The following is a 25542-nucleotide window of genomic DNA, read 5'->3' as shown; positions in this document are numbered from 1 at the left end:
TAAATAAAAAAATAAGTAAACGCTTTTTAAAATTCGAGCAGCTAGGCACACAGGATAACCAACAAAAATCCTCACAAGAAGTTATATGTAAAGTGCAGCGCTAAAAATATATAAAGTTGTCATAAATATCATAATAGGTAAATGTGAGTAAAAATAGTCCCAGCAAAGGTGACTTGGAGTAAAAGTGCACACTAACCAGATGTGCACATTAAAAGTGCAATGTAAAGATCATGAGGCTCATGGGGTAATCATCAAAATGGAAATGGTGTTCCCTTGGTCAGAGAAGATCCTCGGGTGGTGCAGAGCTGGGCAGGAAGAAAACCTCTTAATAACAGGAAACAGAATGAACGTTGATCCACCAGAAGAAACACGACTCCTCCATTTTTTAAAAAATAAAATGTCATACTGTTTTTATAAAAAAATATCTTTTGAATTGTTGAAATTTATCATACAAGTAAATTGTGCCGTTAAAGTCCCACCAAAAAAGAGGACTTTTCCCCCCCTTGTATTCGTTAGGGATGTTGGCACTTTGTGTATTATATCCCTTCCTCTCTCAAGTCCCAATCTGATGGCAATATGACCTGAGATGAAAGGCACGCTTTAAATCATCTACTAACAATGGCTCCCTCTGACAATGGAGGCAATATTGTGACCATGTACAATTATCAATATGCGCTGATGTGCAATAAGATTTCAAGTAACTCCAATTGGCATCGTTCAATTCCTCCCGGGATTGTAAACAAATTTAACTCTCAATTCTATGAGCTAGTAGATTCTGCATACAGAGATGGCATTATAGCCAAAACGACTTGGGATTTCGTTCTAACTACTTTTCCCAAAATCCCTACCTTTTATGCCTTGCCCAAGATTCACAAAATGGTTAACAATCCCCCTGGAAGGCCATTTATTTCGAGTAATGGCTCTATAACCAAAAATTTAAGTCATCTAGTGGATGAACATTTAAGCCCCCATGTTGTTAGACTTCCATATTTTATAAAAGACACAATACATCTGTTAAAGATCATTGATGATCTGCGTATCCCAGAATAAGCTATTCTTGTCACCACTGATGTGGAGGCTGTGTATAGCTTGATACCCCATGATAGAGGCCTAGCTGCCATCAGACATGTCTTAAACCAATGGGGACAACAAACATGGGCCTTTAATGATTTAATCATTTCAGCCTTGGATTACATCCTTCACCACAACATTTTCACTTTCAATGGTTCCCACTACCTCCTGAGGCAGGGAGTGGTGATGGGGACATGTTGTGCCCCATCGTATGCTAACCTGTACCTTGGGGAGTGGGAACAAGGCCTTGTCGATGTATACTGACCACATATGTATGTGGTATGGATATATCAACAATATTTTTGGGATGGTCCGGTCGATTTATTTACCATGTGCCTTGAGAGAATGAATAGAAATGAATTCAATCTAACTTTCAATCTAACTTTTACTATGACCTATGATACACACAAGGTAACTTTCCTCGGTGTTACAATCCAAAAAAAAGAGAATGGTACTCTAGCGAGTCATTTGTTTCATAACCTGTACCTAGGGGAGTGGGAACGCATGTTTATGGTCGACAAGGCCTTGTCGATGTATACTGACCACATATGTATGTGGTATGGATATATCGATGATATTTTTGTTGTCTGGGATGGTCCAGTCGATTTATTTACCATATGCCTTGAGCGAATGAATAGAAATGAATTCAATCTAACTTTTACTATGACTTATGATACACACAAGGTAACTTTCCTCGATGTTACAATCCAAAAAAAAGAGAATGGTACTCTAGCGAGGCATTTGTTTCATAACCTGTACCTAGGGGAGTGGGAACGCATGTTTATGGCTGACAAGGCCTTGTCAATGTATACTGACCACATATGTATGTGGTAGAGATATATCAACGATATTTTTTCTGTCTGGGATGGTCTGGTCGATTTACTTACCATATGCCTTGAGAGAATGAATAGAAATTAATTCATTCTAACTTTTACTATGACCTTTGATACACACAAGGTAACTTTCCTCGATGTTACAATCCAAAAAAAAGAGAATGGTACTCTAGCGAGTCATTTGTTTCATAACCTGTACCTAGGGGAGTGGGAACGCATGTTTATGGCTGACAAGGCCTTGTCAATGTATACTGACCACATATGTATCTGGTAGAGATATATCAACGATATTTTTTCTGTCTGGGATGGTCTGGTCGATTTACTTACCATATGCCTTGAGAGAATGAATAGAAATTAATTCATTCTAACTTTTACTATGACCTTTGATACACACAAGGTAACTTTCCTCGATGTTACAATCCAAAAAAAAGAGAATGGTACTCTAGCGAGTCATTTGTTTCATAACCTGTACCTAGGGGAGTGGGAACGCATGTTTATGGTCGACAAGGCCTTGTCGATGTATACTGACCACATATGTATGTGGTATGGATATATCGATGATATTTTTGTTGTCTGGGATGGTCCAGTCGATTTATTTACCATATGCCTTGAGCGAATGAATAGAAATGAATTCAATCTAACTTTTACTATGACTTATGATACACACAAGGTAACTTTCCTCGATGTTACAATCCAAAAAAAAGAGAATGGTACTCTAGCGAGTCATTTGTTTCATAACCTGTACCTAGGGGAGTGGGAACGCATGTTTATGGCTGACAAGGCCTTGTCAATGTATACTGACCACATATGTATGTGGTAGAGATATATCAACGATATTTTTGTTGTCTGGGATGGTCTGGTCGATTTACTTACCATATGCCTTGAGAGAATAAATAGAAATTAATTCAATCTAACTTTTACTATGACCTTTGATACACACAAGGTAACTTTCGATGTTACAATAAAAAAAAAAGAGACTGGTACTCTCGTGAGTCATTTGTTTCATAAGGCTACGGCCGGAAACACCATCCTACATGCCTCTAGTTTCCACCCAAAACCTTTAATCAATTCTATCCCTTACAGCAAGTATTTGCAAATCAGGAGAAATTGTTCAGATGAGGCTTCTTTTAAAACAGAAGCTGCAGCTCTGAAAACTAGATCGAATGAGTTTACTAGGATAATCTTCAAAATTTTCCAAACAACATATCAAGGTTCAAAAAATAATAAAAAATACTGGCATCTATTGTCCATGGATTCCTCGGTTGGTAAACATGTATTCCCTACTCCACTAAAAACATTTAGGAGAGTAACTTCTATTAGGAACAAGATCGCTAGAAGTGAATATAAAGGGGGGGGGGGGCATTTGGATCCCTGCAAACACAAAGGAACTTTCATTTGTGGGTCTTGTCACTACTGCAAATTTTTGTGCACGGATCCTCTTATTAGGCTACCTAATGGGAAACAATACAACCCATTACATTATGCCAATTGTAAAACATCTGGTGTAGTATATCTACTCCTAGGTGATTGTGGCCCATTCTATGTGGGAAAAACAAAGAGGGAGTTTTGGAGGAGAGCATATAGGCATATTCATAGCCTGAAAACCTGCAACCCCCGAATTACCATTAGGTCGACACACCATTTGTTGCCATGGGAGCAAATTTCCAAAAATTTAATTTATAATTGTAGATCAAATGCATCCTAACCCGAGAGGTGGTGATTGGAAAAAATTACTATTTACAGGAATTGCAATGGATTTATATATTGAATGCAACATCACTACCTGGACTAAATGGAGCCGCTAATTTCAAGCCCTTCCTGGATGGTTTTGTACCAGGAGGTATGGAAGGATCAACCTGTATGGCAACATCTGAGGTCTTCGCTCCTCTAGGGCGCACCATTTTTAATTAATATTTTACACATTGTTTCTGCAAAGCCCGTTTCCCGTATATCCTGTTTTTTGTGTTGGCTTGTGGCCCTAAAATGGGATAAAACATGCTATTATCTACCTATCAATGTATTGGTTTAATCTTTATGTTTTCTGATATTGATGTCCCACATGTATAATTGGCATGTATTATTACTGTAATGTCCATGTGTTATATCTCTTGGTACAATGTGCTTTGTATTTTTGCCACCAGGGGTCTCCAATCCTTGCGGTTCCTTCTCTGGTGGCACCCAGCGTGCACAGGCCGTCATTTGCTTCTTTTTTTGTGGGCGGTGGCTTTTCAGGGCTGGTTGGCAATTGGGGACAATGTGTGATGCGCATGTATCACCAGGGGGGCGGCCTCCTCTCCCTGCCCAACCTGCCTTTAGTGCATATTGGCAGGCTTCCGACACGTGATGCCATCATGCACAGGAGGCGGGGCTCGGTAACATCACAGTGCATCGTGGTGGACGGGCGGCGCCTACGTGTCGATTGCCCGGGAGATCTTGACTGGGGCTGAATACTATGGAGACATGAAAGGGTGTTTCCCTTTCCATTTTGGAGACTACCAACACTTGGTCATCCCAGATGTTGGAGATTGATTTGTTAGCATTACTATATAAAGTAGCACCCTCTCCATTGTCCTGAGCACTTCCTGAACTAACATCTATTGATCTATATAGATTCTTTTGTTGAAAAACATTTTGAGGTGACTACAGTATATACTGGATGAGGAGTACTCTGCAATTGTGGATATTACATCGCTCCCTATACATTTTTCTTCACCTCTTCTACATAGGCGGGTTCAGTCAGTGTATGTGTTTATGAGCCATGGGCGGGGGCGGGGGCTCGGGAGTGTGCACTTTTATATACAGTCATGGCCGAAATTGTTGGCACCCTTGATATTTCTCCAGGAAATCATGTATTTCTCACGAAACGTATTGCATTAACACATGTTTTGCTATACACATGTTTATTCCCTTTGTGTGTATTGGGACAAAACAAAAAAAGGGAGGAAAGAAAGCAAATTCGACATAATGTCACACAAACCTCCAAAAATGGGCTGGACAAAAGTATTGGCACCCTTTCACAACTGCGGATAAATAAGAATGTTACAAGCATGTGATGCTCCTGTAAACTCACCTGGGGCAAGTAACAGGTGTGGGCAATATAGAAATCACACCTGAAAGCAGATAAAAAGGAGAGACGTTCACTTAACCTTTGCATTGTGTGTCTGTCTGTGCCACACTAAGCATGGACAACAGAAAGAGGAGACGAGAACTGTCTGAGGACCTGAGAACCAAAATTGTGGCAAAATATCAACAATCTCAAGGTTACAAGTCCATCTCCAGAGAACTAGATTTGCCTTTGTCCACAGTGCGCAACATTATCAAGAAGTTTGCAACCCATGGCACTGTAGCTAATCTCCCTGGTCGTGGACGGATGAGGAAAATTGATGAAAGATTGCAACGCAGAATAGTCCGGATGGTGGATAAGCAGCCCCAAACATGTTCCAAAGACATTCAAGCTGTCCTGCAGGCTCAGGGAGCATCAGTGTCAGCGCGAACTATCCGTCGACATTTAAATGAAATGAAACGCTATGGCAGGAGACCCAGGAGGACCCCACTGCTGACACAGAGACATAAAAAAGCAAGACTACAGTTTGCCAAAATGTACTTGAGTAAGCCAAAAGCCTTCTGGGAAAACGTCTTGTGGACAGATGAGACCAAGATAGAGCTTTTCGGTAAAGCACATCATTCTACTGTTTACCGAAAACGGAATGAGGCCTACAAAGAACAAAACACAGTACCTACGGTAAAATATGGTGGAGGTTCAATGATGTTTTGGGGTTGTTTTGCTGCCTCTGGCACTGGGTGCCTTGACTGTGTGCAAGGCATCATGAAATCTGAGGATTACCAAAGGATTTTGGGTCGCACTGTAGGGCCCAGTGTCAGAAAGCTGGGTTTGCGTCCAAGATCCTGGGTCTTCCAGCAGGACAATGACCCCAAACATACGTCAAAAAGCACTCAGAAATGGATGGCAAAGAAGCGCTGGAGAGTTCTGAAGTGGCCAGCAATGAGCCCAGATCTAAATCCCATTGAACACCTGTGGAGAGATCTTAAAATTGCTGTTGGGAAAAGGTGTCCTTCCAATAAGAGAGACCTGGAGCTGTTTGCAAAGGAAGAGTGGTCCAAAATTCCGGGTGAGAGGTGTCAGAAGCTTATTGATGGTTATAGGAAGCGACTGATTTCAGTTATGTTTTCCAAAGGGTGTGCAACCAAATATTAAGTTAAGGGTGCCAATACTTTTGTCCAGCCCATTTTTGGGGTTTTGTGTGACATTATGTCATATTTGCTTTTCTGCCTCTGTTTTATATTTGTTCCAATACATACAAAGGGAATAAACATGTGTATAGCAAAACATGTGTTAATGCAATACCTTTTTTGTGTGAAATACTTGATTTTCAGGAAAAATATCAAGGGTGCCAACAATTTCGGCCATGACTGTATATGCCGGTGCACTTTGGTTCTGTGCATCATATATATGGACTTTGTTACCTTTTTCTTCGTCACTCAGGTAATCTCAGTGTCTGCCTTTGGAGGCTGCAATGTGATGTGGAGACCCTTCTTGCTCCCCCCCACCAGTTGTGGATATTTGCTTTCCGATGTGGCTATCAAGGAAAAATATTTTTGGCCAGTAGATTTTAAATGGTGCAGATTTTAGTCATATGTAAGTATTATAAAACTTCAGAACTATTGTTCTGTGTCTCCAATCTAAGCATTGAAAGCGTGATCTCTGTAACTTACAGTTGTGATGAGATAGCGATAACTCAATACTGTAAATATAAAACATGCATCACAGGGGTGGCCTCCTCTCCGTGCCTGACCTGCCTTTAGTGAATACTGGCAGGCTTCAGACGCATGATGCCGTCATGCATAGGAGACGGGGCAGATTTTGGTCATTATGTAAGTATTATGAAACTACAAAACTGTAAATATCAGGGATGTCATATACATGACTGTATGTTCTAATGACATATGTATTTAACATTTCATTGTACTGTCTATAGAGTTACCCCTGAAGAAGTAGCCATAGTCTCTGAAACGTGTAGGTTATTAATTGTAAATCTCTGTAAAATATGTAAAACTTTGTAACAATTTTTGCATGTACAATTATTTTATATGTATACACGGTAGTAGAAATACTTTGAAGGTTATATGATGAGATTAAAAATAAAGATCATTATAACTTTTATTGGACGTTTGTTGCCTGTAAAGTCTCATTGATACTGGGGGGAATTTATCTGCATATATTCCTAGAAAAGGGGTGTGGGCATGTGTATGGGGAACCTCTATCCTTTGTATATACTACTGAGAGACCATTAAATGATGAACATATCGGATGAGACACGACTCTGTGATTCCATGTTCCCAAGTGCACTTGACAGGTGTTGGCAACACAGCAATTACAATTATATATGAATATAATTAAGCCATGGTTACTTATTTTTTATAGAAGACAAATTATAAGGTATTTTCTAACACCTAATCCGCCTCACAATAAATCGGTCACATTCAATGGACCCCTTTTACCATACATGGAATGAAAGTTAGGCATACACTAGTTAGGCCTATTATTCCTGATTCTATTATTCCTGATTAGAACTGCTTCTGGACAATTTTACACTGTTGTATCCTCTGTAGTATCTTGATTTGTGCAGTGAAGTTCCCTTCTGTGTTCCTCTGAGTTGCTTTGCTAAAGGCCAATAGGCTGTTCACTTTTCAGGGGAATTAGAATTTTGCAAGATGATTTTTTCTTCACTTAGCTTAGTGAATGAAGTAAAACTCTGCTGGTTTCCATCCATAATTCAAATTTGTGAAAGCAAAAATACCTTTTTTCTCAGTGAAGGTGATCCCCACTTGAGCTAATTCCCACAATACACTCACCGGCCACTTTGTTAGGCACACCTTGCTGGTAACAGGTTGGACCCCCTTTTGCCTTCAGAGCTGCCTTAATTCTTTCTGGCATAGCTGGCACAGAGGTGCCACAGTGAAGCGCTTGTGGAAATTGCCCGTTAAAAGAGTTAGGCCTACGCAGCTAATGGCTGGCACAGAGGTCTTCCAACCACAGTGATGGGTTCATGCGTTCCTCCCTCCGATTCGAAACAAGGGGAGGGGAATATGTGACAGGAGGATTTTCACTTAGAGTGAATATGACGTTCCAGACTTATGTTTCTGGGCAGAGAAAGCTGTGGAATGGGCTTTCTCTGGATTCTGCAGCTCTGGATCTGAACATTCAATCCTTTGTCCAGGTTTTGCTAGACACCTGCAATCTGGAGTACAGAGGTATGAGGTGTGATTATATACTCAGGTCTGAGAATAGCTCAGGGCTCCCAGTCACAGATCCATCCCAGTATGGGAGATGGAAGGTCTCATTGAAGGGTCAGAGGACCCAGCCAGAAGGCAAGAGACAGAGGTCTCAATTCCAAGAGTCAGGTTGGCTCCTATCGGGGTGTCAGGAGAACCCCCATCCATAGTCCAGAGGTGGGCCTTAGAGCAATGCATTGTGTCTAAAGGCTAGAGAGCCAAGTAACCTGGAGAGGTACTGTAATTGAAGTTGGAGAAGATCCCCTGTGTGGTTCATTTGTGAACTTTTGCCTTCTTTAAAATAAGAGTGGGCTACCAAGACTTTAAAAATAGTTCTTGTGTGCCGTGGAGATGTGGCCATTCTGCTAATAAAGCAATTTAAATTAGTATCCACATCTGTCCCCACTGACTTTATCAGTAGCACTCCCTATGCTTTCCCTATCACAGATAAGAACATTGTCAAAATTGCTCCTAGGAACCTAACCTTTCATAGGGAGTGGGCTGGCATAACCATACTCCCCCTTGATAGGCCTTCTAAGCCATCTGGCCAAAATTCACAGGCCAGGAAGTGCATTATTATTTTGTTGTTGCTATTGTGGTGAAATCATGTAAAAGGTTGAGTCCACAAACTACGAACAATTTGGGTTCCCCTCAAACCGATGCTTGACATGAACCTGAAGCTAATCCCTAGTTGCGGGTAATATGGTTGTCTACTGTGTCATATGGTTAGATCCTGCACAGATTTGTAGGTGCTTCCTTTAGAAACCATAAGAAGATCACAGTGCAACTAGCAACCTTGCTGATCAACTTCTGTAAAAAAAAAAAAAAAAATTACCAAATAAGCCAAGTTAAATCTCATGTATGAATATTGTAACTGTAGAACTTCCTCTGTTTCCCAGTGACCATGACATTTTTCCTTTCATTTTTCTAAAGCTGGTCAATGGCCATTGTTAGACCAGGAAAATGCTAGAGCTGGTCATTGGACATTGCTAGCGCTGGTTATTGGCTGTTGCAAGAGCTGGTCATTGGCCATTGTTAGAGCTGGTCATGGGACTTTGTTAGCACTGGTCATCAGACATTGTTAGAGCTGGTCATTGGACATTGTTAGAGCTGGTCATTGGACATTGTTAGAGCTGGTCATCAGACATTGTTAGAGCTGGTCATTGGACATTGTTAGAGCTGGTCATGGGACATTGTTAGAATTGGTCATCAGGCATTGCTAGCGCTGGTCATTGGACGTTGTTAGAGCTGGTCATCAGACATTGTTAGAGCTGGTCATCAGACATTGTTAGAGCTGGTCATTGAACATTGTTAGAGCTGGTCATTGGACAATGCTGGAGGTGTTTATTGGACATTGTTAGAGCTGGTCATTGGCCATTGTTAGAGCTGATCATCGGACATTGTTAGAGCTGGTCATTGGACATTGCTAGAGCTGGTCATCGGACATTGTTAGAGCTGGTTATTGGACATTGCTAGAGCTGGTTATTGGACATTGTTAGAGCTGGTTATTGGACATTGTTAGAGCTGGTCATTGGACAATGCTGGAGATGGTTATTGGACATTGTTAGAGCTGGTCATTGGACATTGTTAGAGCTGGTTATTGGACATTGCTAGAGCTGGTCATTGAACAATGTTAGAGCTGGTTATTGGACATTGTTAGAGCTGGTCATTGGACATTGTTAGAGCTGGTTATTGGACATTGCTAGAGCTGGTCATTGAACAATGTTAGAGCTGGTTATTGGACATTGCTAGAGCTGGTCATTGAACAATGTTAGAGCTGGTTATTGGACATTGTTAGAGCTGATCATCGGACATTGTTAGAGCTGGTCATTGGACATTGTTAGAGCTGGTCATCGGACATTGTTAGAGCTGGTCATTGGACATTGTTAGAGCTGGTCATCGGACATTGTTAGAGCTGGTTATTGGACATTGCTAGAGCTGGTTATTGGACATTGTTAGAGCTGGTTATTGGACATTGTTAGAGCTGGTCATTGGACAATGCTGGAGATGGTTATTGGACATTGTTAGAGCTGGTCATTGGACATTGTTAGAGCTGGTTATTGGACATTGCTAGAGCTGGTCATTGAACAATGTTAGAGCTGGTTATTGGACATTGTTAGAGCTGGTCATTGGACATTGTTAGAGCTGGTTTGGACATTGTTAGAGCTGGTCATTGGACATTGCTAGAGCTGGTCATTGAACAATGTTAGAGCTGGTTATTGGACATTGTTAGAGCTGGTTATTGGATGTTGTTAGAGCTGGTCGTCGGACATTGTTAGATCTGGTTGTTGGATATTGTTAGAGCTGGTTATTGGACATTGTTAGAGATGGTCGTTGGACATTGTTAGAACTGGTCGTTGGACATTGCTAGAGATGGTCATTGGTTGGCCATTGCTGTTAGGTCTTTATGGATGGTCAGCCAGGAGATTTAGGATTTCATGGTTAGTGCCTGTTTAGAGTCACCCATACCAAAGCCACCTACCTCTACTATTCCATCTTCACAGCCCTACAAAGACCCCAGGCCTACTTCATTCAGGATTAACATAACCAGCCTTAACATTTCACACCAAAGGAGGAAAATCACAGAGATGTGCCCTCCACACTTATGTGTATGCAGACATTGGTGTTTTCTTGCACATTATATCATTTTTTTTATTTGTATATTATAAATGTTTTATTGTATTTTTAAATTATAAATTTAATTTATTAAGTAAATTGACAGAGAACATTCTGAATAGGTGCTTTCCGTGGTGCATAAACCTGCATAACATAGGATAAGCCTTTGAACTATTCACATTCAGAGAAATTCAGCATGTCCTGTAATGTTATTATTATCTGGGCACAGTCCTTGGAGGGGACCTCAGCACTGCAAGGCAAGAGTGATACCTACTCAGTTACTGATCAGCCCAGCAGTGGCACACACATGTAAAAAGTTGCATTTCCATGTACTGTTGGGATTCCAAAATCTTCAGGTCTGGTTGGGTAAAGATCTTCAGTAGGTGACATTAGCTTTCTCAGATATGACCCTCAGTGTTGTTATTTCCACTGTTGATCAGCAGAGAGTGGTTAAGTGTAATACTTCCAGCCACCAAAAACATGGAAGTAGTTCCATTCTATATTCTGTCCTCGGTTCCTCCCGAGTTCTCACTCTGATAATCAGCGTCTTGTATAGAAATGTTATTTTCTGATTTCGCTCTTTTCTTACCCTACAATATAAAAAAGAGATAATGTTAGTGATAATAAATATAATGGCAATGTAAGGATCAGGCATTTGTGTAGAAGGATGTAGTATTTTTACAAAATTTCTTGTGCTTCTTTAATTTTGTAGGCAGCAGTGGGCTGCAGTTCATCCTACCTATAACCTACGGTAAGTGTTTCTCTAATTAAGTGTTCCTGCATGTCAAGACCACTTCCTGTTATCTCACATATATATTCTTATTATTATAGCCAAATTTACCACCCTAACTCCTCCCACAGTTTTTACACGACATAGACAGTAATATACCGAAATGTGCGGATTGTTCCCGATTGGAGCGCTATTACTTTGTGGAACGTTTCGCTGAATGGTTCACGAAATATCGCCGTTTTTGTGGTGAAATTTTCCCATAGGAATGAATGGCGGAACGTTCAAAACTAGAGTGGGAGCTGACAAAAGCTAGAGTGTGAGCTGAAAAATCAGGACATGATTCCTAAACTGCCATCACTCCCTCATTTTCAAGCCCACCTACACAAATCTTATATCAAAACGTTCAGCAATCCCTGCTGCCACGGCTAAGCCATAGTCCTGATAGTTTTCACAATATGACCATTTGTTTGCAACTCACGCCGCCCATTGACATTCATTGAAACTCCACTCTAGCCACCTCAAATTTGAAGGGCAATTTCTAAACTGCGACTGTGCCTTCATTTTTAATATTTCAGAGACATACTATGCATGTAATGTAGGTCTGGGTCTTGTGATTCTCACAATATAAAGCTCTTCGGTGTAGGATTTATAATTCTTAAACTACAACCGTTTGAAGATGGCAACTGCCAGTGAAGTGAGCAAGTTAGAGCAGTTTGTTTTTAACCGCTCTTCTCTGCCCTTGCTGTAGAGTGAGTTGCCATAGGAACCCAGGTGTGTGAGCAGGCAGCAGAGTGACAAAAGCTAGAGTGTGAGTGGTAGACTACTGGTGGAGGCAAGAACACTTCACACAATTTCCCCAGAAATTGGAGCTTTTCTAGTTGTAGAGTGTATTTTCTCTACCATGTGATGTTTGAACTTGCTCCAGCAGGGTGTGCTAGAGAGGTATCTTTCTGTGTTATGGGTGTTTGATAGCCTGGCCAATCAGCAGGTCTGGGGAACTTGCTTCTGCATGTTATGAGAACTAATAAATATCTGAGACACTTGCTGTTCTGGCTCTTCCTCCTTGAGCTTTTGCAGTGAGGATGCCAGCCTGAGAAGTAAATCTCTCCTAAACCTTGTGCCTAGCCATGGAAGGAAGCAGCGATCTTCCCTTCTGGGAGGGCCTACTGAAGATGTTTGCTGCTGGAAATAAAGCATAAGGCTTAGAAGAAACAAGCTGCAACTGTATCCACTTATGGAGATGTGGTGAGTGACTGGATGAGTGAGAAGGTATACACAGGGACCTTCCTATATATGCCTATCTTGAAAGAAAAAGACTGAGATATCACTAGAACCTCAACTACCAAGGAACCAAAGCTCTGAAAGAGTCCAGTCAACACAGTCTGTGATTTAGAAGGTAGCCAAGATCTACTTTCTTCACCACAGGTGGCGTTCTATCGTAGTGACATTGCAGAGGGGGATTAAGTCATGAGGAACATGTTTCATCTATAGTTTCCTGGGTCACTGGAGAAGCTATCTGATTGGATGCTGGCACCCTATGTGACTCTGCTGGCCATCTCGGGTTGTGCAGAGTCTATTTAGGACCCTGGTTCCCAGGCTTGTCACACCCTTCACATGTGGTCAGTTTAGGGACAGATAACCCGTCTGTCAGGAACAGTAATTAGCAGCAGGGAGAGGTTCCAGATAAATAGGAAAAGAGAAGAGACCTTCCTGGAAGCCTTCTCATTTTGGTAGGGAAGGCCAGGCTGCATTCCACCCTTCGAGACAGAATCCATCGGTGCACCCGACACCTACTGTTATACTCTTCGCTGCAACATTCTGTGAGTGCGCCCGGTTGGGTTGTCTTCTCGCTGGGTAATTGTGCCTTATTGAACTTTAACAATTTGTGCTCATTGGAGGGGAGGAGATATGGTGAAGAGTATTTCACAGAATTAAACAAAATGGATTTATCAAATAGGTTCTCTGTATCCCAAAGGGTTGAATTCAGACATAGACATAAATTGTTTTTTTGTCCAATTGGTAGTGATGTTATTACATCCGGTGCATTATTATATATATAGATTTGATTGGTCTTTATATATGCAATTTATGTAGAGAGAGTATATATATATATATATTTATATATTTTTCATATTTTTTTATATTTTTTATATTGTTTATTTTAATTATAAAAAAATTATTTTTTGATAATAAATGTATTAAAAAAAGTTTTTTTTAATTTTGTCTAATAAAAGATATAATTTATATAAAATATTGCTTCAATTTATATATGGTATAATATTGAGCCTTTGCGGAGAGATATATATATATTTTGATGAGTATGTATGTATAAAGAATTTTGGAATTGCTCTGCTGATTGTTCCCGTTTATTGTAAAGGGTTCTCACGTCAATGGGCAGGGGGAGTGGTGTGCACTAGTCCTGGAGAGGAATGTTGACCAATCAGTAGTGAGGGGTGCGTCATTTGTGAGCTATTTAAGGCGGTGGAGACAGGAAATGGACGTCTTGAGAACGCCCTGTGGGAGGGGCGAAACGCATTGACGCAATTCCGGTCCACACATCCGACGTCGTACGTCACTTCCGGTGAGTGGAGCGCTTTCCGGGCGGTGCGTTCCAGTGGCCATTTTGAGGGATTTCGGCTGGTCTTCTGCTGTTCCTCTGCTCTTACTGGCTTTATTGGTGTGAGAATCCAGGATTTTGTGGCTGTTTGCTGGTTCTTAATATCAGGCTGGTGTTGGCTTAATAAATGCGCCTTTTACAAGTTGGAAAAATGTGAGTGGCCTGGATTTTGTCTTCTGTCATAACATTTATCTGGCAATATTACACTATATAAGTTTTTTTCTCTGATACGGTGGAGTAAACAAGGATACCACAGTGAGGACCTGGAGAAGATCTAAACCTGGTGGGGCAGGTTATCATTGAGCTGATGCAAAGAGGGTTTAGGATTTCCCAAAAATCCTTAAAGGCTTTTCATTCACCAAAATCTGGTGAGTGTATTTGATGTTGGTGTGCACGGGTGATAGGTGGAAGTTTCCTAAAAGCATTAGGAATCCTCAGCTTTCATCACAAGTGGTTTTGGGGTGTCTTTCCTGAAGATTTTCTGACAGAGATATGCACTAATGAATATGGGACATTTATGTTTTGTGATTTACTAAATTTGCATGAAGGTCTATTTTGCGCTGTTTTATTTATAAATCTTATTGAACTTTAACTTCAATATTGTTCTGTTACTGCAACCACACCACGCTGCACCTCACACCACGCTGCACCTCACACCACGCTGCACCTCACACCACGCTGCACCTCCCCACAAACAGACTTTCCAGAAAGACTTAGAAGAGTTTATGGTCAAGTTTAGAGTATGAGATCCAGTGTACTTAGGAATATCCTGATCTGTACCTCACCCCTTCCCTATATTACCATGCGCAATAAACTTTTAAATCCATTAAATTGACCGGCACCCATTATAACATCTAGACAAAAGGACCACACCTGAGATGAGTGTTTCTGGGTATTTTTAGTAATTAAATGGACTAAGAGCCCTGGTTTTGTGGCCGTTTGATAGCTTTTTTGGCAGCATTAGATACCAGAGTCCTTTTTTGGATAATAAAGATAATTTGACACAAAGTAATGGCTTGAAAATATATACAGGTATGCAAGCAAATCCTTGTGTGGGTGCAGTGGCAGCAATGGTCAGAATGCACGTCGGGTTCAGTGGTGGTGAGTACAAGAGTGTGCGCCTGGTACAGTAGGAATAAAGAGTGCCAAGTGATTGATTCTGTGTTGGCACATTGGTGTTCATTGCAAGAACGCATGTTGGTGCAGTAGAGGGGAGTGTCAGCATGGAGGGTCCTAAGCGTTGATGCACGAGTGACAAAAGTGGTGGTGCACACTCAAGGGCAGAGGTCCAAGAGTATAAAGCCATCCAAAATGATAATAATCAATGGTCCTGGAGTTCACCACTGAAATTAGCACTTGGCATGTGGGCAGAAGCAGCGTTACAGTGGTGTTTCCTGAACCCTCACCCCTTCTGTAGTATTTATTGTTTGGCTCGGTCATGGTGGGAGTTGCAGAGGTAACCCTCATATGGGTGGTAGCAAACTGAAAGGCATTCTCGATCTTTCATGCATGGGTTTTAAGTGGCATATTGCTGAAGGATATTGCTATGGCACATGTGTGTTATTGCCTGTGATGTCAGCAAATATGGTGGGGATAACTCACGCATGCACGGTGGTGACATGAAAGACACGCACAGGCGGTCATTGCCATATCTTTAGTTGCCTAATTCTATTGTGCATACTTAGTGAAAGGCTGCTTGTTACTATGTGTGAGTGAGTTATCATCACAATACTGCTCATGCCCCGTGCCTTTGCCACAACCCACCAATGTTGCCATTAGTACAGAACCCAGAGGCCATCATGTAAAAGTTTGGGGGTGGGAAAGGTTTCAGTATTAAATATACAATATTGATGGGTGTACTCTCATATGTGCCACGTCCCTGAAATCTTATAAATATACAAAACCCCAAATTACAGGCACTGCATAATAAGTATTGAATAAAAATGATTTGAGTAAAAAGATAACATCGTTGTTATATTTTGTTTACAACTTGCACCCCGATTTATAATACAACAATTATAGTGTGCTCTCAAAAACTGAGAGAGAGGACACAATATTTGTTGTATTAGAAATTGGGGCACAAGCCATTCTCCTTTAACCTCCTTGGCGGTGTTCCCGAGTGTAGCTCGGGGTAAAATTTCTATACCAAGAGTGGTAACCCCGAGCTACACTCGGGCTTACCATGCGGCGTTGCTCAGGGGGTCCCTGCAGCACTTACCTTGTCCTTCGCTCCCACGATGTGTCCCCTGCAGCGTCCCCGGCCATCTCCTACGGCCGGTGCCGGCATCCGGCTTCTGTGTTCCGGTCCCTGTGACGTCGGGACGTACGGGCGCCGGAACCGGCGGGAAATTTAAAATTTTAAAAAAATTACATTTTTGCTGTCATTGCTGTTTCAATGCATTTCACATACATTGTGTCCCGAGTGCTTTGTCCGGCACCCTGCCTGCATTTTTACTGTTCTTTCTGCCTGGAAACTGAGAAACGTCCATGGCGTCCAAAAAGCGTCCCTTTACGTCAAAAGCGGTTTTAGAACAGCGATAGTAAATCAGAACCACTTGCAGAATTGAGTGATAATGACTGGTGGGGGAAATTTGTCATCAGACACTGAAAATGATTCTGCGACTTTGCTCAGCGATGTGCGAACTTGGCGCTCTATTTCACATTTCAGTGTTTTTGGTTTGATTATATTATTGAATTAAATTTATTATTATTATATTATTGTTTTTTGTGATTATTTATTAAATTATAATTTATGATTTCGTGTTTCAAATTTTATCCTACCCGGGATGTTTCCTAGACTCTTGTTCGGACAGATTTCAGTGAGTTATTCCTAAATTACAGCCTATAATAAAAAAACTAAAAAAACTGATATTTCCATGCAAAAAAATGGTACCGCTTTCAGCACCAAAAATCAGAAAGAATCATACCGCCAAGGAGGTTAAGCAATGTATAGTAACGATGTTATCTTTTTACTCAAATAATAGTCCCACTCGGGGTTTTGTATATTTATAAGGTTTCAGTATTAAAGTCATATTTCCTGTATTTAGCTATACACACCTCTACCCATTGTCATTACTTCAACACAGACTAAAGCACCACACAGGATATAATTATAACATAAATGACTTTTCACACCACCCAGAGATACTTCAGAACAGACAATGTCCCATGGAACAACACTGGGATTCTGATGGACTCCGGCACTGCCCAGCTATGTCCTCATACCGACCCATCCAACTGTTATATATCACATATACTGGACAATGTCAGATACGTACTCTGAGGATCCTCCGCTTCATCCATGGAGTGGACAGGACCACGGTAAGACCTACCAGAGCCAAAAGTATCAGCACCAGAAAACCGATGATGATTCCCAGGGATGACCCTGACAACACACTGGGGAAAAAGGACACAACACAGAACATGACATAAAAACATATAAAGAAGAAGAAACAATACATAAATATTCATCTTGTAAGTGGCCTATTGGGAGAAGTTAGGTACGCGATGAATGGATTCACTATTTACTGGGCACTTTTCTTTCTCCAGAATTTTACCAATAAAAACACAGACTGTGTGACGGGTTTATTTGGTCAAAGCAATCATTTTAATAAACCATACCAATAATTAACCAGTATATAATCCAAAAACAGGAAGGGGGTCCCAATGTATTATGTATGTACACTGATCAAAAAAACTGAAGGAACACTTTTTAATCAGAGTCTAACATCAAGTCAATGAAACTCCTGGGATATGGATCTGGTCAGGTAAGTCGCAGAGGGGGTTGTTCATAAGTTTCAGCTGCTTTGGTGTTAATGAAATTAACAACAGGTGTACTAGATGGGCAACACTGAGACGACCCCCAAAACAGGAATGGTTTTACTGACATTTTTTGTTCTACTCATCTTTTCTGACTGTTTTTCACTAGTTTTGCATTTGGCTAGAGTCAGTGTCACTACTGGTAGTATGAGGCCATACCTGGACCCTACAGAGGTTGCCACAGGCAGTCCAACTCCTCCAGGATGGCACATCAATACATGCCATTGCCAGACAGTTTTCTGTGTCTCAAGAGCATGGAAGAGATTCCAGGAGACAGGAAGTTACTCTAGGAGAGTTGGGAAGGGACATAGAAGGTCCTTAACCCATCAGGTAGACCAGTATCAGCTCCTTTGTGCAAGGAGGAACAGGATGTGCTCTGCCAGAGCCCTACAAGATGACCTCCAGCAGGCCACTGGTGTGAATGTCTCTGACCATAAAATCAGAAACAGACTTCATGAGGGTGGCCTGAGGGCCCGATATCATATAGAGGGGCCCTGTGCTCACTGCCTGGCACCATAGAGCTCAATTGACATTTGCCATTGAACCCCAGAATTGACAGGTCCACCACTGGCGCCCTGTGCTTTTCACAGATGAGAGCAGGTTCACCCTGAGCACATGTGACAGACGTGAAAGGGTCTAGAGAAGCTGTGGAGAACGTTCTGCTGCCTGTAACATCATTCAGCATGACCATTTTGGTGGTGGGTCAGTGATGGTCTGGGGAGGCATATCCATGGAGGGACACACAGACCTCTACAGGTTAGACAATGGCACCCTGACTGCCATTAGGTATTGGGATGAAATCTTTGGACCCATTGTCAGACCCTACGCTGGTGCAGTGGGTCCTGGGTTCCTCCTGGTGTGGTGGGTCCTGGGTTCCTCCTGGTGCACAATGCCCGGCCTCATGTGGTGAGTGTATGTAGGCAGTTCCTGGAGGATGAAGGAATTGATATCATTGAATGGCCCCACGCTTGCCTGACATAAATCCAATAGAACGCCTCTGGGATGCCATGTTTCAGTCCATCCAACGCCACCAAGTTGTACCTCAGACTGTCCAGGAGCTCAGTGATGCCCTGGTCCAGGTCTGGGAGGGAATACCCCAGGACAACATCCATCGTCTCATTAGGAGCATGCCCCAACGTTGTCAGGCATGCATATAAGCACGTGGAGGCCATATGAACTACTGAGGACCATTCTGAGTTGCTGCAATAAAATTTCATCAAAATAGATTAGCCTGCTGAATCATTTTTTCACTTTGATTTTGGGGTGTCTTTGCAGTCAGTCCTCTGTAGGTTGATAATTTTCATCAAACAATGGGGCATCCTTACGTTTCTAACACATTACCCAGTCCACGTCAGTATAGAGATCCAGCAAGAGATTTTTGCCCATTGAGGTCTAATGAGTTTTCAAAGTACCTTAAATTTTTTTGAGCAGTGTATTATAAACATCTTATTGAAAACACCATAAAATACCCTGGGAAGTTCCAACATCCACCACCGGACTCCATACCATCAGATGTGCCCCCTTTATCAAAACCTTCTACTGATTTCCCAATGCCAGTGACCATTTGGCACCCATGACAAATGACCTCCCTAAAGACCCTAATAAAATTATATGGGTGGGTGGGCAAGACTTTCTAGCTCTGCATTTCCCACTGGAATGGCCAGCGCAAGACCAGCTTTACTTTATTCCTTACTACCAGGGGCGGACTGACAACTCATGGGGCCCCCGGGAAATATGGGATCATAGGGCCCCTGTGTCCTTGCCCAAACTCAAAAAAGCCTATGAAAAAAAGTACCAGGGGCATCTCATGGGGCCCCCTACTGATCCCGGGCCCTCGGGCAGTACCTGAGTTTCCAAATGGTCAGTCCGCCCCTGCTTACTACCCAAGCTACCACCTGCTAAATGTAAGCCTGATCCAACACACTTCCTAGGTCTTATTTCCTCTCTTTGCTGTGCAGTCACTCTGTTGAACCATGAATTATCCAGGACTAACTTTTTTGTTACACAGAAACCCAATCCTAGAAAGTCCCTGTTGCTTTTTGCAATTAATGACTAGAGTGAAAGTTCTGGAATGTCAACACAGCACCTGGGAACCTGCCTGACATCAAAGACCAAATATGGTAATTTTTATTGGGCATAAAAGAGGAAGAGGGTTGACATGTTCTGAGGACATTGCTCATCGTGATTAAATCTACATCAGTAGTTCTCAACCACAGGGCTCGGAGCCGCTGCTGAGGCGTGAAGTTCCTTCTGCAGACCATGCCTTCCTCTCTATTCCTTCTCATTAGTGCAGGCAGCACTGTCCATTACAGAGGCCTAAAGTGGTGTTATGCGTCTCATCTATAGGGTAGAAGCAGCATACACAACTGTCTACACTGATTCTCATTCATTAAATGGCCCTTTTAGAATGGGATACTCAATGTTTGGCAGGCTTAATACATCCATACAGCATAGTGCAATGGGTCATGGTGCTGGATGGGAAGACAAGCAGAGAAGAGAGGAGGGTTCCCCAGACACTGGGAGTGTGCAATCTTGGGTGTGTGGCTTCTGATCAATGGATTCATTGGCATCAGCTACTCAGCATGCAAACTCCAGGCAGGTGGTACTGTGGTTGGGATTCAAACCAACGACCCTAGTACTGCCAGGCAGAAGTGCTATCCATTAGGTCACTGTGCTGGTAAGGTTCAGGAGGGGGGTGTACACTTAAATACTAAATAAAAACACAATATAGAAATTGTCCTTTATTAAAGCGTTATATAATAAAAATGGAATTCCGGGAAAAATCAATTTTTGCAAATTAGATACTCTCTTTTTAACAACACTTAGCAAATTTGTGGTTTCAAAAGACCAGAAGGACTCAGGAAACGTCTGGAGAACTGAACTTTGGTCAGTCTTTAGTCCTTCTGTCCTTAGTACCTATTTTTCAGGCACTTCTATTGTCAGCTTTGTCTAAAATGTCAGTTTGTGTCTACTGTATATCACAATATCCATTATCATCTGCATGCTGAGTCCACTCACAATTAGATCATTATATTTATATGTAAAAAACATTGTATAGCAAAGTATTCAAAAAAGGACATGCTTTGCTACATTGGGTAAAAATTGGAACTGGATTAAAATATTTTTACTTACAGTTCTACTTCCTCTTTCCCTGTTCCTTTCTCTGTTGGGGTTCCTCAAGGTTCTGTTCTTGGACCCCTCCTATTCTCAGTCTACACCTCCTTGGATCATTTGATAGCATCCCATGGCTTTCAATACCATTTCTACTAAATCTATCGCTCACTCCATCAGTCTCCTCACGCATCATTAATCTACTAACAGACATATCAGCCTGGGTGTCACACCACTTCCTGAAAATCAATCTATCCCAAACTGAACTCATAATATTTCCTCCCTTATGTGCCCCTTCCCCCAACTTCTCTGTCAAAATCAATGGCTCAACCTTCAACCTGTCCCCACATGCTAAGGTTCTAGGTGCAATCCTGGACTCTGAACTATCCTTTCAGCCCCACATTTAATTACTGTCCAGAGCTTGCCGCCTCAGCCTCCATAACATCTCCAAGAGATGCCCCTTCCTAACCAATGACACCACACAGCTTCTAACCCACTTCTTGGTCATCTCCTGCCTTGACTACTGCAACTCTCTCCTTACTGGCTTACCTTTGCATAGGCTATCCCCCCATCAGTCCATCATGAATGCTTCTGCCACAATCATCCACCTTACCAACCATTCAGTGTCTGCCACCCCTCACTGACAATCCCCCCACTGGCATCTGCTCACCCAACAAAAAAAAATTCAAGACACTTACAACAACTTCTAAAGCCATCCAAAACTCAGCTCCCAGCTACACCCCTAAACTTGTCTCAAAATATTGACCAAATCGTTCTCTTTGTTCTTTCCAAGACCTCCTGTTCTCTAGCTCCCTTGCCACCTCCTCCTATGCTCACCTCCAAAACTTCTCCAGAGCCTCTCCCATCCTCTGGAACTCCCTTCCCCAATCTGTCCGACTATCTCCTACTATTCAAGACACTTACAACAACTTCTAAAGCCATCCAAAACTCAGCCCCCAGTTACACACCTAACCTTGTCTCAAAATACCGACCAAATCGTTCTCTTTGTTCTTTCCAAGACCTCCTGTTCTCTAGCTCCCTTGCCACTTCCTCCTATGCTTGCCTCCAGGACTTCTCCAGAGCCTCTCCCATCCTCTGGAACTCCCTTTGCCCAATCTGTCCGACTATCTCCTACTATTCAAGACACTTACAACAAAGCCATCCAAAACTCAGCCCCCAGTTACACCCCTAACCTTGTCTCAAAATTATTATTATTACATGGAGTTTATATAGCGCCAAAGGGTTTGCTCAGCGCTGTACAATAGAGGGGGGACAATACATGGCACAGTACAACAACAACAAACAACGTACGAGGGGTAAGAGGGCCCTACTCTTTCAAGCTTACAATCTAGGAGGGAGGGGGTAGTGGTACAGGAGGAAGTGGCTGAGGGGAATGAAGTGGTGGGAGGAATGAGGGAGAATGGCCATTAGGTGAGGGTGGGGTAGGCTTCCCTGAAGAGATGGGTTTTGAGGGATCGCCTGAATGTGAGGAGGGAAGGCGACAGTCTGATGGATTGGGGCAGTGAGTTCCAGAGGATGGGGAAGGACCTGGAGAAGTCTTGCAGTCGTGCAACAGAGGAGGAGACCAGGGAGCAGGATAGAAGGAGGTCCTGTGAGGAGCGAAGGGTACGGGTAGGGCGGTACTTGGGGATCAGGTTGGTGAGGTAGTTAGGGGCAGTGTTGTGAATGGCTTTGTAGGTCAGGGTTAGAAGTTTAAATTTGATGCGTTGGGCAATCGGGAGCCAGTGGAGGGAGAGGCAGAGGGGGGTGGCAGAGGTGGAGCGGTTGGTGAGGTGGATGAGTCTAGCCGCTGAGTTCAGGATGGTCTGAAGCGGGGAGAGCTTGCACTGGGGTAGGCCGGTGAGGAGGGAGTTGCAGTAGTCAAGGCGTGAGATAATCAGGGAGTGTACGAGTAGTTTAGTGGTGTCTGGGGTAAGGAAGGAGCGTATCTTGGCAATGTTGCGGAGGTGGAGTCTGCATGTGTTTGTAAGTGATACCGACCAAATCGTTCTCTTTGTTCTTTCCAAGACCTCCTGCTCTCTAGCTCCCTTGCCACTTCCTCCTATGCTTGCCTCCAGGACTTCTCCAGAGCCTCTCCCATCCTCTGGAACTCCCTTCCCCAATCTGTCTGACTGTCTTCTACTATGTTCACTTTTGGACAATCCCTAAAAACTCATCTCTTCAGAGAGGCCTATCCAGCCAGCCTAACAACTGTACATGTATTTTCTCCATCAGCTCATCCCCCACAGTTATTACCTTTTGTATCAATTGACCCTCCCTTGTAGATTGTCAGCTCTAAGGAGCAGGTCCCTCTGATTATTTTTTTTATTGTAATTGTATCATCCGCCCTTATTGTTGTAAAGCGCTGCGTAAACTGTTGGCTCTATATAACATATAATAACAATAATTTTGGGATATAGGAGAAATATAAGTAATATTTATAATTTTTACCCTTTCACAAATCATCACAGAACATAGGAGATCTGGCTCCTATCAGTGAAGTATTTTTGGTGTCAAAAGTGCAGAAGTGCTTTGTACTTACGGAATAAAGCAGCCGCCGGTCACACCTGTGGAATAGACAGGACATTGAATTATCGCCGGATACATGAGGACTGTCAATATTGGACCCCGTGGACTGAACACAGATGGTGACCTATGTTGTACCTAATTCACTTCTCTCTGCAGGTTATATCCTCCCAATGTGTAAAGATTACAGTCCTCAGGGGCGGGGCTGGACAGCGATGGCACTTACATGGTTTTGTTAGGCTACAACTTTTTCTAACATAATAAGATAAACACACTTTGTAGCAGAACTGTTCATATATCAAGACAATCAGGCATCAAGGAAACTTTTACTGGAAATATGGCGGCTGCCAATACTGACCTTTCCATCTGAAAATGCTGGATCTTAGTGTCACGCAACATTTTACTTAATCAATCCAAACAGTAATCAGGGCTCCGACCCTTCATCAGGTTTAATAATTTGATTTTATACAAATAGGGGTCACACCACTGACAAATAACAGAACCCCCTCCCCCCCATATACAGGGGAATTTTACAGTAGAGACTCTATAACCCGACTCACCTTCAGTGACTCCAGCAAAAGCACACGATGACGTCTCCACCTGCAGGAGAGATGGGATAGGCTATTTACCATTCTTTATATATCAGCTAGGTCTAATAATATTGTTGTTTGTTAAAGATGATTTATAGTGTTTTCTCTTTTACTATAAATAGAACTCAAAACATAACATTAAAAATTACAGTCAGGTAAAGATAAAATATTGCACAAAAATATTTCCTATTGACCCTCCCAGCCAGCAGGTGGCGACTCCAAGAAGCAGCAACCTTCTATAGGCTCCTAAGGAAGTTGCTGCTTTAAGGGCACTTGAAGGGCAGGGAGATCAGACTACACACACTGTAGAATGACTTACACAGGATAGACACAACTTTTTCCCCTCGTTCCCACCACACCTAAAAAAAGATGGTCCATCTGAGTAGTTACAAAGTATCGTGTTTATTTATAAAGCAGCTTTTTTACACCAATAACTAAAAAGAAATAAAATGTAAGCTTAGTACAGTCGTTCTGAAATAGTTCAGTCCCTCCCATTGGTTGCTGTATTTCCTCCTAAACATGTGAAATGAAGTTATGGCATTAATGTATTAGGGTGCCTGAGGCTCAATGTCAGGGCCATCTACGGCAGGTTGACCATCTATGTGATTTCACTCTGCCCTCAACTAACCAAAGATGTATTTCCCACTACGGTCTCCACTGGTATACAGGGATGCTGGGCAGTCGGCGCAGATCCCCAACAACATGGTGGAGTCGGCCCAGTTACCCTGTCTTCTCTCCAGTGGCTGAGAGGACTTCAGGGAGAAGGACCAGTCCGTACTTCTCCCCAGCAGCAGGTATGTTCTACGAGAGAGGCAGAGGTTGGCTGGGTGAGTAATGCTTTGTGTGGGACAATTTGTTTGGGGTACTGTGTGGGTGCTGGCATTGGGGGACTGGAAGTACAGACTAACTTCGGAGTCAACCTGTTTGGGCTCTCCTCCTGTGTTAGTCCCCTGCCGAAAGGGGAGATATGTGACGGGAGTCACTTTGGGTGGGGGGGCCCATGGAACCCAGCTCACTTTGGAGAGGTGGGGAGACCCCTGTCTCAGCTTCCCATACCCTCTTATGTGTAAGTCACCCTGTGCCTGTTAGGGGTACAGGGTGATCTGTCCTAATATTGTGTGGGCTTTGTCTCAGACTGTGTAGATATGTTTAGGATATAGGTGGGGTGAGGGTTGTTGATTGTTTGATGTTATGTAGTTGCATCCCATTGTTCTATTGTGTGTCTTGCTTGGGAACAAACTATTATGGGATGTATGTGTTTATGTGTATTGGCTTGGTGGGGGGTGTCTCCAGCAGCTCTCCCTCCTGATGGGACTGTCTGCTGATGTGTCTCTT

Source organism: Staurois parvus, unplaced genomic scaffold (assembly GCF_062004578.1).
Source record: "Staurois parvus isolate SC_StPar_1 unplaced genomic scaffold, SC_StPar_1.0 ptg002258l, whole genome shotgun sequence".
In the NCBI taxonomy this organism is placed as follows: Eukaryota; Metazoa; Chordata; class Amphibia; order Anura; family Ranidae; genus Staurois; species Staurois parvus.
Note: the sequence above shows the minus strand (reverse complement) of the source record.